Below are 15,953 nucleotides of genomic sequence, written 5' to 3'. Positions count from 1 at the left end.
TTTGAAAAAATTTGAGGGCTTCAAAGTAGAGCAGCAATTTTCAAAAATGTCATGAAAATTGCAAGATCTGAAGGGACAGATGTTACAGAACTACACTCCCAGCATGCCTTTCATTCCCCCCCACCGTAGTTTACCTACCTGAGCCAGGATCCAGCAGTCTCCAGCGAAGATGGGGGGTCCCCAGGCATCTTCTCCTCCAGGTACCGGCCTCCATCTTCTCCCCACGTTCATATCGACATCCAGGGGTGGGCAGAACGGGGGGGTTGACATGGCAGAATCAGTTCTGACCAATGGCAGGGGATAGGAGGAGATCGCAGCACTGCCACCTCGCTCCTAGCCCTCAGGATGATCGGGACTGTCACTGACAGCTCCGATCATCCCTATTTTCTGGGTGATTGGGTCACCAGAGACCCGATCAGCCCAGAATAGCCGAAAATCGCATGTCTGAATTGACATGCAATTTTCTGCGATCGCCGACATGGGGGGGGTGGGGGTCTCAGGATCGGGGACCGGAATTCCCACGGGCGCATGTATACGCCCCACGTCCTTAAGGACTCGGGATGCAGGGCGTATGGAGACGCCCCGCGTCCTGAAGAGGTTAAGGGGTTAATTGAACCAGCAGCCCTGGCTGACCACAAGTGTTTGCAAAAGCAAATGCATTAAATTAGAATTTTGCCCCAGCCAGGGGGCCCAGGCCTGGCTGAGGAATCACAATGAGACCACAGCAAAGAAACAAAACATTTCTTTGGACAGTTCATCGAGTGGCCCACCCTCCCTGCCACATGATTGTAAAAAGCAGGGATGGCTTTCTTTGCAAAATGTGGGAACTGAATAACATCAGCCCAAGAACTTTTCTGTATGGTTATCCTGATTGGTGTTGCTTGATGGTAACGAGCACAACGGAGAAATCCAGTGCTGTCCTTCTTCAGCATGTGCTCACAACTGGGCAGGTACGAATTGAGGCTATATATATATATATATATATATATATATATATATACATACAAAAAAAATAGCGGAAGAGCAGCACAACCAAGGAAAAAAGATCTTAGCAGCAGTAGCCGGGTGCAGGCAACTAGTTGGTCCAGGTCACAGACCCAAGATACAGGAAAAAGCAAATAGTCGCTGCACTCCAAATGTGTGAAAAAATCAGGTGGCTTTTATTCCATACAAAAACAGGAGCAATGTTGCGGCTGCCTGTGCAGCCTTTTTCAAGCATGCTTGAAAAAGGCTGCACAGGCAGCCAAAACATTGCTCCTGTTTTTGTATGGAATAAAAGCCACCTGATTTTTTCACACATTTGGAGTGCAGCGACTATCTGCTTTTTCCTATCTATCTATCTATATAAAAATATATTATATGTACCTCTGCTCCTCCCTCTGGCTCCACCTCTACCCCTTGATGATACAGTGGGTATTTATTGAGGCCCTCTTTCTGTCTTCCCGTTATATTCTGTCATATCTTAAAGGACGGACATTAGTTTAATTGAAGTCCAACTCCACCCTGGTCATCAAGCCAACAGATGAGGGTGGTAATATAGAATTGATGACCAGGGAAGATTAATGGATGACGTGTCTAAACATTTTGAGAGACGAAGAATGCTACAAGAAAATAGTAGGGAAACCCACTCAGGTCTTTAGTGATGAGTTGACAGCAATCCTGCAGCAGGCAAAAAGCAATGGGTTAATCGATGAGGTGGAGTTTAAGTACATTAAAGGGGTACTCCGCCCCTAGACATCTTATCCCTTATCCAAGGATAGGGGATAAGATGTCTGATTGCAGGGGTCCCGCTGCTGGGGACCCCACAATCTTTCATGCAGCACCCACTTGTCATCAGCTGTACGGGGGTTAAAATTTCTCCGTGGCTGATGACTCACGATACAGAGGCTGGAGTATGGTGACGTCACGCCCCCTCTCCATAGACTTGCATTAAGGGGGTAGTGCGTAACATCACGAGGGGCTGAGCCATGATGTCACGAACCGCCGGCCCCTGTATTGTGTATTCGCTCTGTACAGCTGATGACTCGGGGGGAGGGCTGCAGGAGAGATCACGGGGGTCCCCAGCGGAGGGACCCCCACAATCAGACATCTTATCCCCTATCCTTATATAGGCCATAAGATGTCTAGGAGCGGAGTACCCCTTTAAGCTTGTCTTACCCAGAGTCACTGCTTTCTATAGTATTCCCAAGGTGCACAAAGGATTCCCCCCCATTTAGGGGACATCCTATTGTGTCAGGAATGGACAGCGCCAGATGAAAGACAATTCATTGTACACAATGGCCCAGATTTATCAAACTATGTGAGAGAAAAAGTACAGTGATTTTACCACAGCAACCAATCACAGCTCAGCTAACGAGCTCTGGTAAAGTGAAAGCTGAGCTGTGATTGGTCGCTATGAGAAAATCCCTCTACTTTTTCTCTCACACAGTTTGATAAATCTGGGCCAATGAGCTGATGACCAAACTATTACAATTTGTTCTCACTAGGAATTATTTCCTTTATCATAACGTATCCTTCCACCAGCGAGGTGAAGCCCCCAGTTACACAAGCCTGTACCTTGGGTGGTGGGAGGACCAACATTTTTTTACAGAAGGGATGTCATCATGGACCGGACACATTTACTTATTTTTTTTTTTTAATTTTAAGTATTTATTTAAGTTTTGCATTTTAATTACAAATCACAGAAGGGGTATAACAATTAAAACTTAACATTTATTGTGCCATTTAAAAACATGAGACCCCACTGACAACACAACAACAGACAAATGTCACAAAAATGACCCAGAGACCAATTCTAGCTGGTACAGCAATCTGAGCCCGTGTCAAATATTGTCCAGAATACAGTGGTCGGGGGATGACAGGGGTATATATATGATGTCGACCAGGGAGGGTGGGGGTGGTGACCCTAACGGGGAGATGTTGTGCCGCTAACCCTGCTCGCTCAGGGATCTGTCGGGGCACTCGTCCTTAAAAGGATGACCCCTGCCCCGGTCTACCCCTTTGTCAGCCCCTACACTGAATAATCATTCAACCTGCCCGCCCGCCCAACGCATTTCCCCCAAGTCGATGGGTTCGGCAGGGGCTATGAGGCATAGAATAGTAAAAGTTCAATAAGACAACTCAAGGCTTAAAATCATAAGATGCGATTATGAGCCACGGCCAGTAAAGTGCATCAAATTAGATAACGTGCACAAAACACAGCCAGTACAACGCCATTACGTCCATCAATCACAGACAACCAATTAATTGCAAAATATAATGCATGGGAAAGCGATGTGCTAATGACCCAGAGCAGAGCCCTGCTCCTGGGTATTGACTCACGGATACCGCAGTGACTGTCTGCGAGAAGCTGGCATCTGCAGTGGCGGAATGCCCAGCTATGGCGTCTGTTCTCCGCTGCTGGAGGCAGTGAAGACGGGGCCTATTTATGGCACTTACCTATCTCAGGCGCTGCCACACTCAAATCGCGCACGCCGCTTCCGGATGCCGACGTCACTGAGTGAGTCTGCGTCACTTCCGGGGGCGCGTCGTTACAGCCGAGCGGAGCGTCTGTCGTTGCTATGCGACGCCCGCGATACAATGCGCCGCCTCAACTGATTAAAGGAGTAGTCCGGCACGCACTTTTCTCATGTTATCCTGTCCGGGCTGCAAGATAAAAGAAAACAAACTTTTTCTTACCTGCCAACGAGCCCTCGGTGCTCCGGTACAGGTGTTCGGTCCCCGGGCTGTATTCTTCTTACTTCCTGTCAGCCCGGCACGTCACACGGAGCTTCAGCCTATCACCAGCCGAGGCGGGACATCAAGTGAGAAAGCCAGTGAGAGACTGGTGAAACGTCTTTGCACATGCTGGAATAAACAACCACCTTTTGCATATTTGTGGAGTGCTGCATCATCTTTACTTCTCTTATCTATCTATCTATCTATCTATCTATCTATCTATCTCATATCTATCTATCTATCTCTCATATCTATCTATCTCATATCTATCCATCCATCCATCTATATCCATCTATTTATGCATCTATCTATCTATCTATCTATCTATCTATCTTTCTCATATCTATCTATCTATCCTCATATCTATCTCATATCTATCTCATATCTATCTATCTATCTATCTCATATCTATCTCATATCTATCTATCTATCTATCTATCTAACTCAGATAGATGAGAGATAGATAAATAGATATGAGAGATAGATAGGTAGATGGATAATATATAGATAGATACATAAATAAATAAATATATATAGTTATAGAGAGATAAATAGATGATATATAGATAGAGAGATGATATATAGAAAGATACATAAATAGATGGATAGATAGATGATAGATAGACAGATCGATAGATAGATGATAGATACATAGATATGATATAGACAGATCGATAGATAGATGATAGATACATAGATATGATATAGATAGATAGATGATAGATAGATATGATATAGACAGATAGATAGATAGATTAGATAGATAGAAAGATAGATAGATAGGAGATAGATGGATATGATATAGATAAATTTATATGATATAGATTGATAGATCAGTTTCCCAACCAGGGGGCCTCCAGCTGTTGCAAAACTACAACTCCCAGCATTCCTTTGGCTTTATGAGCATACTGGGAGTTGTAGTTTTGCAACAGCTGGAGGCTCCCCTAGTTGGGAAACACTGATCTATATCAATCATCTATCTATTATCTATCTATCTATCCAAAAAAATAAAAAATAAGCAAGAGACCAGCAGCACAGAGAAAAATTAGTGCAAAAAAGGTGGAGATTTATTGCATTATCCCAGTGTACAAAAGAAGCGACGTTTCAGCGACCTCTCGTCGCCGTTCTCAAGGAGCTTGTACACTGGGATAATGCAATAAATCTCCACCTTTTTTGCACTAATTTTTCTCTGTGCTGCTGGTCTCTTGATTTTTTCTAGTACAAGTGAATCTCTCACCAAGGTCCACACCCAGCGTCCACCATTGCATTGGTTTTCTCAATTTTGTTGTGCTGCTCTTATGGAGTTATTTTTTTTTTATCTATCTATCCATCTATCTCCTATCTATCTATCTCATATCTATCTATCTCCTATCTATCTATCTCATATCTATCTATCTCCTATCTATCTATCTCATATCTATCTATCTCTTATCTATCTATCTCATATCTATCTATCTATCTATCTATCTATCCATCTATCTATCTTTCTATTTATCTATCTATCTCATATCTATCTATCTCATATCTATCTATCTCCTATCTATCTATCTCTTATCTATCTATCTCATATCTATCTATCTATCTATCCAAATATCCCAGGAGAGCAGCACAACCAGATAGTGCTTCAGGTAGCTGGTGCACGCTGTGTAGGAGCCTTGGTTCGGGATCCCAATAATTAAATCCAAAGAGGCAGCAGCACACAAGGTATACGGTGCAAAAAAGTATGTGGTTTTATTGCATCAGTGCATACAGGCTCTGTATGCACTGATGCAATAAAACCACATACTTTTTTGCACCGTATACCTTGTGTGCTGCTGCCTCTTTGGATTTATCTATCTATCCATCTATCTATCTTTCTATTTATCTATCTATCTCATATCTATCTCAGATAGATGAGAGATAGATGAAAGATAGATAGATATGAGAGATAGATAGATAGATGATATATAGATAGATATGAGAGATAGATAGATGATAGATAGAAAGATAGATTAATAGATGATAGATAGATAGATGATAGATAGGATATAGATAGATAGATTATAGATAGATATGATATAGATAGATAGATAGATAGGAGATAGATGGATAGATAGATGATTGATAGATAGAGCAGTGTTTCCCAACCAGGGGGCCTCCAGCTGTTGCAAAACTACAACTCCCAGTATGCTCATAAAGCCAAAGACATGCTGGGAGTTGTCGTTTTGGAATAGCTAGAGGCCCCCTGGTTGGGATACACTGATCTATCTATCTATCTCATATCTATTATCTATCTATCTATATATCATCTATCTATCTACAAAACTAAAGATCCAGCGGCACTCCCAGATAAGGTGCTAAAACAAAATGTTTTATTCCCCCCATGTATGTGTGACATTTCGATAGCATCCCGCCATCTTCATCATACGTACAGATGTACATTCTGTAGTCTCTGTGACATCATTGTGCTTCATATTAAACTGTGACATCACTGTGCTTCATCATAAACTGTGACATCACTGTGCTACATAATAAACTGTGACATCACTGCTTCATAATAAACTGTGACATCATTGTGCTTCATATTAAACTGTGACATCACTGTGCTACATAATAAACTGTGACATCACTGTGCTTCATCATAAACTGTGACATCACTGTGCTACATAATAAACTGTGACATCACTGCTTCATAATAAACTGTGACATCACTGCGCTTCATAATAAACTGTGACATCACTGCGCTTCATAATAAACTGTGACATCACTGCTTCATAATAAACTGTGACATCACTGCGCTTCATAATAAACTGTGACATCACTGTGTTTCATAATAAACTGTGACATCACTGTGCTACATAATAAACTGTGACATCACTGCTTCATAATAAACTGTGACATCATTGTGCTTCATATTAAACTGTGACATCACTGTGCTTCATAATAAACTGTGACATCACTGTGCTTCATCATAAACTGACATCACTGTGCTTCATAATAAACTGTGACATCACTGCGCTTCATAATAAACTGTGACATCACTGTGCTTCATAATAAACTGTGACATCACTGTGCTTCATAATAAACTGTGACATCACTGTGCTTCATAATAAACTGACATCACCGTGCTTCATAATAAACTCTGACATCGCTGTGCTTCATAATAAACTGTGACATCACCGTGCTTCATAATAAACTGTGACATCACCGTGCTTCATAATAAACTGTGACATCACGGTGCTTCATAATAAACTGTGACATCACGGTGCTTCATAATAAACTGTGACATCACTGTGATTCATAATAAACTGACATCACCGTGCTTCATAATAAACTGTGACATCACTGCGCTTCATCATAAACTGTGACATCACTGCGCTTCATAATAAACTGTGACATCACTGTGCTTCATAATAAACTGTGACATCACTGTGCTTCATAATAAACTGACATCACCGTGCTTCATAATAAACTGTGACATCGCTGTGCTTCATAATAAACTGTGACATCGCTGTGCTTCATAATAAACTGAGACATCACTGTGCTTCATAATAAACTGTGACATCACTGCTTCATAATAAACTGTGACATCACTGCTTCATAATATACTGTGACATCACTGTGCTTCATAATAAACTGTGACATCACTGCGCTTCATCATAAACTGTGACATCACTGCGCTTCATAATAAACTGTGACGTCACTGTGCTTCATAATAAACTGTGACATCACTGTGCTTCATAATAAACTGTGACATCGCTGCTTCATAATAAACTGTGACATCACTGCTTCATAATAAACTGTGACATCACTGCTTCATAATAAACTGTGACATCACTGTGCTTCATCATAAACTGTGATATCACTGCGCTTCATCATAAACTGTGACATCACTGCGCTTCATAATAAACTGTGACGTCACTGCGCTTCATAATAAACTGTGACGTCACTGCGCTTCATAATAAACTGTGACGTCACTGCGCTTCATAATAAACTGTGACGTCACTGTGCTTCATAATAATCTCTGACATCACCGTGCTTCATAATAAACTGTGACATCACCGTGCTTCATAATAAACTGTGACATCACTGTGCTTCATAATAAACTGACATCACCGTGCTTCATAATAAACTCTGACATCGCTGTGCTTCATAATAAACTGTGACATCACCGTGCTTCATAATAAACTGTGACATCACCGTGCTTCATAATAAACTGTGACATCACGGTGCTTCATAATAAACTGTGACATCACGGTGCTTCATAATAAACTGTGACATCACTGTGATTCATAATAAACTGACATCACCGTGCTTCATAATAAACTGTGACATCACTGCGCTTCATCATAAACTGTGACATCACTGCGCTTCATAATAAACTGTGACATCACTGTGCTTCATAATAAACTGTGACATCACTGTGCTTCATAATAAACTGTGACATCACTGTGCTTCATAATAAACTGTGACATCACTGTGCTTCATAATAAACTGACATCACTGTGCTTCATAATATACTGTGACATCACTGTGCTTCATAATAAACTGTGACATCACTGTGCTTCATAATAAACTGTGACATCACTGTGCTTCATAATAAACTGACATCACCGTGCTTCATAATAAACTGTGACATCGCTGTGCTTCATAATAAACTGTGACATCGCTGTGCTTCATAATAAACTGTGACATCACTGTGCTTCATAATAAACTGTGACATCACTGCTTCATAATAAACTGTGACATCACTGCTTCATAATATACTGTGACATCACTGTGCTTCATAATAAACTGTGACATCACTGCGCTTCATCATAAACTGTGACATCACTGCGCTTCATAATAAACTGTGACGTCACTGTGCTTCATAATAAACTGTGACATCACTGTGCTTCATAATAAACTGTGACATCGCTGCTTCATAATAAACTGTGACATCACTGCTTCATAATAAACTGTGACATCACTGCTTCATAATAAACTGTGACATCACTGTGCTTTATCATAAACTGTGACATCACTGCGCTTCATCATAAACTGTGACATCACTGCGCTTCATAATAAACTGTGACGTCACTGCGCTTCATAATAAACTGTGACGTCACTGCGCTTCATAATAAACTGTGACGTCACTGCGCTTCATAATAAACTGTGACGTCACTGTGCTTCACAATAAACTGTGACGTCACTGTGCTTCATAATAAACTGTGACATCACTGCTTCATAATAAACTGTGACATCACTGTGCTTCATAATAAACTGTGACATCACTGTGCTTCACAATAAACTGTGACATCACTGTGCTTCACAATAAACTGTGACGTCACTGTGCTTCACAATAAACTGTGACATCACTGTGCTTCATCATAAACTGTGACGTCACTGTGCTTCATAAACTGTGACATCACTGTGCTTCATCATAAACTGTGACATCACTGTGCTTCATCATAAACTGTGACATCACTGTGCTTCATAATAAACTGTGACATCACTGTGCTTCATCATAAACTGTGACATCACTGTGCTTCATAGTAACTGTGACATCACTGCGCTTCATAATAAACTGTGACGTCACTGCGCTTCATAATAAACTGTGACGTCACTGTGCTTCATAATAAACTGTGACATCACTGTGCTTCATAATAAACTGTGACATCACTGCGCTTCATAATAAACTGTGACATCACTGTGCTTCATAATAAACTGTGACGTCACTGCGCTTCATAATAAACTGTGACATCACTGCGCTTCATAATAAACTGTGACGTCACTGCGCTTCATAATAAACTGTGACATTACTGTGCTTCATAATAAACTGTGACATCACTGTGCTTCATAATAAACTGACATCACTGTGCTTCATAATAAACTGTGACATCACTGCTTCATAATAAACTGTGACATCACTGTGCTTCATAATAAACTGTGACATCACTGTGCTTCATAATAAACTGTGACATCACTGTGCTTCATAATAAACTGTGACATCACTGCGCTTCATAATAAACTGTGACATCACTGCGCTTCATAATAAACTGTGACGTCACTGCGCTTCATAATAAACTGTGACATCACTGTGCTTCATAATAAACTGTGACATCACTGTGCTTCATAATAAACTGACATCACTGTGCTTCATAATAAACTGTGACATCACTGCTTCATAATAAACTGTGACATCACTGTGCTTCATAATAAACTGTGACATCACTGTGCTTCATAATAAACTGTGACATCACTGTGCTTCATAATAAACTGTGACATCACTGTGCTTCATAATAAACTGTGACATCACTGTGCTTCATAATAAACTGTGACATCATTGTGCTTCATAATAAACTGTGACATCACTGTGCTTCATAATAAACTGTGACATCACTGTGCTTCATAATAAACTGTGACATCACTGCTTCATAATAAACTGTGACATCACTGTGCTTCATAATAAACTGTGACATCACTGAGCTTCATAATAAACTGTGACATCACTGTGCTTCATAATAAACTGTGACATCACTGTGCTTCATAATAAACTGTAACATCACTGTGCTTCATAATAAACTGTGACATCACTGTGCTTCATAATAAACTGTGACATCGCTGTGCTTCATAATAAACTGTGACATCACTGTGCTTCATAATAAACTGTGACATCACTGTGCTTCATAATAAACTGTGACATCACTGTGCTTCATAATAAACTGACATCACTGTGCTTCATCATAAACTGCTACATCACTGTGCTTCATAATAAACTGTGACGTCACTGTGCTTCATAATAAACTGACGTCACTGTGCTTCATAATAAACTGTGACATCACTGTGCTTCATAATAAACTGACATCACTGTGCTTCATAATAAACTGTGACATCACTGTGCTTCATAATAAACTGTGACATCACTGTGCTTCATCATAAACTGTGACATCACTGTGCTTCATAATAAACTGACATCACTGTGCTTCATAATAAACTGTGACATCACTGTGCTTCATAATAAACTGTGACATCACTGCTTCATAATAAACTGTGACATCACTGCATCATAATATACTGTGACATCACTGTGCTTCATAATAAACTGTGACATCACTGCGCTTCATCATAAACTGTGACATCACTGCGCTTCATAATAAACTGACGTCACTGTGCTTCATAATAAACTGTGACATCACTGTGCTTCATAATAAACTGTGACGTCACTGTGCTTCATTATAAACTGTGACATCACTGTGCTTCATAATAAACTGTGACATCGCTGTGCTTCATAATAAACTGTGACATCACTGCTTCATAATAAACTGTGACATCACTGCTTCATAATATACTGTGACATCACTGTGCTTCATAATAAACTGTGACATCACTGTGCTTCATCATAAACTGTGACATCACTGTGCTTCATCATAAACTGTGACATCACTGCGCTTCATAATAAACTGTGATGTCACTGCGCTTCATAATAAACTGTGACGTCACTGTGCTTCATAATAAACTGTGACGTCACTGTGCTTTATAATAAACTGTGACGTCACTGTGCTTCATAATAAACTGTGACGTCACTGTGCTTCATAATAAACTGTGACATCACTGTGCTTCATAATAAACTGTGACATCACTGTGCTTCATAATAAACTGTGACATCACTGTGCTTCATAATAAACTGTGACATCACTGTGCTTCATAATAAACTGTGACATCACTGTGCTTCATAATAAACTGTGACGTCACTGTGCTTCATAATAAACTGTGACATCACTGTGCTTCATAATAAACTGTGACATCACTGTGCTTCATAATAAACTGTGACATCACTGTGCTTCATAATAAACTGTGACGTCGCTGTGCTTCATAATAAACTGTGACGTCACTGTGCTTCATAATAAACTGTGACGTCACTGCGCTTCATAATAAACTGTGACATCACTGCGCTTCATAATAAACTGTGATGTCACTGTGCTTCATAATAAACTGTGACATCACTGTGCTTCATAATAAACTGTGACATCACTGTGCTTCATAATAAACTGTGACATCACTGTGCTTCATAATAAACTGACATCACTGTGCTTCATAATAAACTGTGACATCACTGTGCTTCATAATAAACTGACATCACTGTGCTTCATAATAAACTGTGACATCGCTGTGCTTCATAATAAACTGTGACATCACTGTGCTTCATAATAAACTGTGACATCACTGTGCTTCATAATAAACTGTGACATCACTGTGCTTCATAATAAACGGTGACATCACTGTGCTTCATAATAAACTGTGACATCACTGTGCTTCATAATAAACTGTGACATCACTGTGCTTCATAATAAACTGACATCACTGTGCTTCATAATAAACTGTGACATCACTGTGCTTCATAAGAAACTGTGACATCACTGTGCTTCATAATAAACTGACATCACTGTGCTTCATAATAAACTGTGACATCACTGTCCTTCATAATAAACTGACATCACTGTGCTTCATAATAAACTGTGACATCACTGCGCTTCATCATAAACTGTGACATGACTGTGCTTCATAATAAACTGACATCACTGTGCTTCATAATAAACTGTGACATCACTGTGCTTCATAATAAACTGTGACATCACTGTGCTTCATAATAAACTGTGACATCACTGTGCTTCATAATAAACTGTGACATGACTGTGCTTCATAATAAACTGTGACATGACTGTGCTTCAGAATAAACTGTGACATCACTGTGCTTCATAATAAACTGTGACATCACTGCTTCATAATAAACTGTGACATCACTGTGCTTCATAATAAACTGTGACATCACTGCTTCATAATAAACTGTGACATCACTGTGCTTCATAATAAACTGTGACATCACTGTGCTTCATAATAAACTGTGACATCACTGTGCTTCATAATAAACTGTGACATCACTGTGCTTCATAATAAGCTGTGACATCACTGTGCTTCATAATAAACTGTGACATCACTGTGCTTCATAATAAACTGTGACATCACTGTGCTTCATAATAAACTGTGACATCGCTGTGCTTCATAATAAACTGTGACGTCACTGTGCTTCATAATAAACTGTGACGTCACTGCGCTTCATAATAAACTGTGACATCACTGCGCTTCATAATAAACTGTGATGTCACTGTGCTTCATAATAAACTGTGACATCACTGTGCTTCATAATAAACTGTGACATCACTGTGCTTCATAATAAACTGTGACATCACTGTGCTTCATAATAAACTGTGACATCACTGTGCTTCATAATAAACTGTGACATCACTGTGCTTCATAATAAACTGTGACATCACTGTGCTTCATCATAAACTGTGACATCACTGTTCTTCATAATAAACTGTGACATCACTGCGCTTCATAATAAACTGTGACATCACTGTGCTTCATAATAAACTGACATCACTGTGCTCCATCATAAACTGTGACATCACTGTGCTTCATAATAAACTGTGACATCACTGTGCTTCATAATAAATCACAGTTTATTATTCTTGAATGCTGACTTCACTGTGTATATTTTCCCAGTACAATGACATCACTGTATAGTTACCCTCTACTGTGACAACACTGCGTTTATTATCCCTGTAGTGGCAAAACTGTTTATTGTCCCTGTACAGAGACATTACTGTTTATATTAACTCTGAACTGTGATGTCACTGTATATATTAACTCTGAACTGTGATGTCACTGTGCATATTTACCCTGTATTGTCACTCGCAGTGCAAGGCAAATATGTACAGTGACATTAGGGTATACAGGCTTAATATATACAGTGATCTCACAGTGCAGTGTAAGTATCAACAGTGATGTTATAGTTCAGAGATAATATACACAGTGATGTCACAGTACAGGGATAATACACACAGTGATGTCACAGTACAGGGATAATACACACAGTGATGTCACAGTACAGGGATAATACACAGTGATGTCACAGTACAGGGATAATACACACAGTGATGTCACAGTACAGGGATAATATACACAGTGATGTCACAGTACAGGGATAATATACACAGTGATGTCACAGTACAGGGATAATATATACAGTGATGTCACAGTACAGGGATAATACACACAGTGATGTCACAGAACAGGCATAATACACAGTGGTGTCACAGTACAGGGATAAAACACCTAGTGATGTCACAGTACAGGGATAATACACACAGTGATGTCACAGTACAGGGATAATATACACACTGATGTCACAGTACAGGGATAATATACACAGTGATGTCACAGTACAGAGATAATACACACAGTGATGTCACAGTACAGGGATAATACACAGTGATGTCACAGTGCAGAAATAATACACACAGTGATGTCACAGTACAGAGATAATACACACAGTGATGTCACAGTACAGGGATAATACACAGTGATGTCACAGTACAGAGATAATACACACAGTGATGTCACAGTACAGGGAGGGATAATATACACAGTGATGTCATAGTACAGGGATAATATACACAGTGATGTCACAGTACAGGGATAATACACAGTGATGTAACAGTACAGAAATAATACACACAGTGATGTCACAGTACAGGAATAATACACAGTGATGTCACAGTACAGGGATAATACACAGTGATGTGACAGTACAGAGATAATACACACAGTGATGTCACAGTACAGGAATAATACACAGTGATGTCACAGTACAGGAATAATACACAGTGATGTCACAGTACAGGAATAATACACATTGATGTCACAGTACAGGAATAATACACAGTGATGTCACAGTACAGGGATAATATACAGAGTGAGGTCACAGTACAGGGATAATATACAGAGTGATGTCACAGTACAGGGATAATACACAGTGATGTCACAGTACAGGGATAATACACACAGTGATGTCACAGTACAGAGATAATACACACAGTGATGTCACAGTACAGGGATAATACACACAGTGAGGTCACAGTACAGGGATAATACACACAGTGATGTCACAGTACAGGGATAATATACACAGTGATGTCACAGTACAGGGATAATACACAGTGATGTCACAATACAGGGATAATACACAGTGATGTCACAGTACAGGGATAATACACACAGTGATGTCACAGTACAGAGATAATACACACAGTGATGTCACAGTACAGGGATAATACACAGTGATGTCACAGTACAGGGATAATATACACAGTGATGTCACAGTACAGGGATAATACACAGTGATGTCACAGTACAGGGATAATACACAGTGATGTCACAGTACAGGGATAATACACACAGTGATGTCACAGTACAGAGATAATACACACAGTGATGTCACAGTACAGAGATAATACACACAGTGATGTCACAGTACAGGGATAATACACAGTGATGTCACAGTACAGAGATAATACACACAGCGATGTCACAGTACAGGGATAATACACAGTGATGTCACAGTACAGAGATAATATACACAGTGATGTCACAGTACAGGGAGGGATAATATACACAGTGATGTCACAGTACAGGGATAATACACAGTGACGTCACAGTACAGGGATAATACACAGTGATGTCACAGTACAGGGATAATACACAGTGATGTCACAGTACAGAGATAATACACACAGCGATGTCACAGTACAGGGATAATACACAGTGATGTCACAGTACAGAGATAATACACACAGTGATGCCACAGTACAGGGAGGGATAATACACACAGTGATGTCACAGTACAGGGATAATACACAGTGATGTCACAGTACAGGGATAATACACAGTGACGTCACAGTACAGGGATAATACACAGTGACATCTAGAGAGAAGGAGGAAGGCGCCTCATGTGCGGGATCAGCAGATCTTGTTAGTGGGGGTGGGGGACGGTAATTCCCAAACCGCTTACTAAAGTTGGTTGTGCGCCCACACACAACAAGGTAAAGTGCAGAAGAAATGTACAAGAAGGTCCACTGCAGCCCTCCTGGGTAGAACCAAAATCAAAACCGAATGACCATGGATTCAGGAGTTTGTCTGGCGCAGAGAGGAACCATCAGGAAGCCAAGTAAAATCAATGGATTTATTAAATGCAACGCGTTTCGCCGCGCATGCGGAGCTTCATCAGGCATCAGCATGCGCAGCGAAACGCGTTGCATTTAAGAAATCCATTGATTTTACTTGGCTTCCTGATGGTTCCTCTCTGCGCCAGACAAACTCCTGAATCCATGGTCATTCGGTTTTGATGAATACACAGTGACGTCACAGTACAGGGA

Source organism: Hyla sarda, chromosome 1, assembly GCF_029499605.1.
Source record: "Hyla sarda isolate aHylSar1 chromosome 1, aHylSar1.hap1, whole genome shotgun sequence".
NCBI lineage: Eukaryota > Metazoa > Chordata > Amphibia > Anura > Hylidae > Hyla > Hyla sarda.
The sequence above is the reverse complement of the archived record's forward strand: the minus strand, read 5'-3'. Positions refer to the sequence as shown.